This window comes from Centropristis striata, chromosome 12 (assembly GCF_030273125.1).
Source record: "Centropristis striata isolate RG_2023a ecotype Rhode Island chromosome 12, C.striata_1.0, whole genome shotgun sequence".
NCBI classification, from domain to species: domain Eukaryota; kingdom Metazoa; phylum Chordata; class Actinopteri; order Perciformes; family Serranidae; genus Centropristis; species Centropristis striata.
Window position 1 is genome coordinate 18,194,930 of NC_081528.1, and position 1,715 is coordinate 18,196,644.

The window sequence follows — 1,715 nt, forward strand, 5'->3', positions numbered from 1 at the left end:
TCTCTCTCTCTCTCTCTCTCTCTCTCTCTCTCTCTCTCTCTCTCTCTCTCTCTCTCTCTCTCTCACACACACACACACACACACGCACACACATAAAGGGCATGTGTGTGCTCGCGTGCTTGCGTGCGTGCCTCGTGGTGCTGAAGGAACAGCGCCCTTCGCAGCTGAATGAGGCTGCTTGTTGTGTGTCCATTAATTCCTACGTGTCTTATCTCCAACAACACAATCACTTCTTGATCTCGGACAGGAAACTATCTGGAAATACGCGCAGCTCTGAATATCAACACGTACAGCGGAAGATATTTCTTTCATATTTTTCTCTCTCAGCGCGCTCCCCCTTCTCTCTCTCTCTCTCTCTCTCTCTCTCTCTCTCTCTCTCTCTCTCTCTGGTTGCTCTGCGCTCTCTTGTGGACTCTCTTAAGGCACTTTGGATAAAAGCCTCCGCAAGAAATGGTAGATTGTGTGTCTCTTATCTGTCCTAGCCTGGACAGGTGGTGAAGTATGTGAGAGGAAACGACCAAAGAGACGAAGGCTCTTATTTCAAGAAGGAGAAATCTTTTCTCTTCTTCTTCTTTCAACCATTCTGCCAAAAGTGGAGTTTCTCTTTTCTGGTTTAATCCCCTCTCTCTCTGTCTCTCTCTCCATCGGTCTGTCTATTCTGCGGCGAGGAGATCCACCTCCTCTCCTCCTCCCCCTCCCCCTCCTCCTCCTCCTCCTCTCTCTCGCTCTCTTACTCTCGGTTTGAAGGAGAACCCAAAAGAAGCAGCTCAAGGCTTCGCGCTCTCCCTCCTGCTTCTGCTCCGGCGCTGCAAGAAGGATTTCCCAAAAAAAAGTCATTTCAAGTAGACTTTTTTCTTCTTTTTGCTGAATTTGGCTAAGAAGTGCAGCTCGGGATCACATCCATAGTAGAGACGGAGCACTCTGACCTGAAAGGGGGCAAAAAAAAGTAAAGACGGGAGGAGGAGACGGGAGGAGAGGAATGGAGAACACGCGTGGTCTCTTTTCCCCCACAATGTCTGTACGCATGGATTAGGGCAAAAAGAACCCCAAAGAGGACTGACATTGATTTCAAAACTGGCATTTTATATCACCAACTTCTGCCTGGATATGTTCTGATCGCTGTTATCGATCAGCTGGTTGATTGGTGATTGACTATCACGCGGAACACTTGGAATTGTGGAGGATTTAGGACAAAAAGGGGGAACCCTGCACTGCAGCTGCTCTCTTTTGGCACAACATGACGCGTCTCCAGCTACACCACTGGATTGATTAATCGATTCATCAATTTATCGACAAACTGCAAAGTGGGACTCAATTGATCGATTATCTCATCATTAAGATCGATATTTCCTTCAGTTGAACTTATAGTAAAGCTTATATACTCACAAATGTTAAGAAATATTACATGGATGTAAAATATATCATTAAATATAAATATTAATCACTCACACTGCTACATTAAAGCCCCTGTAGAGCGGTTACGTGGGCACAAAGTGCCATAAAGTGCTATAAGAAACTCAAAATTTACTCATGTGTAAACTCATAATTGCCGCAGGTGTAAAATCATAATAAGAATTTAATAAGGATTATTATAGTGAGAGAGCTTCGCGGGATTCCAGTTTGGAGATTGGAAGTTATTTTTGGCTGCGCAAAGTAGAGCGACTCTTCCACACCAGTGCCCGGACAGAGACAGAGACAGACTGAACACAGAGGTC

The 1,715-nt window shown here is 45.4% G+C and overlaps 1 protein-coding gene across 1 annotated transcript in view; it reads left to right on the top strand.

Moving 5' to 3' along the window:
* Positions 1 to 974: 974 nt before the first annotated feature.
* il1rapl2 (interleukin 1 receptor accessory protein-like 2) overlaps positions 975 to 1,715 on the top strand; it is a 647,845-nt gene continuing 647,104 nt past the window's right edge. Inside the window, exon 1 of the mRNA XM_059345612.1 lies at positions 975 to 1,715. This exon is cut by the window's right edge and continues 427 nt beyond it. The gene's annotated coding sequence lies outside the window, so the exon portion shown is untranslated.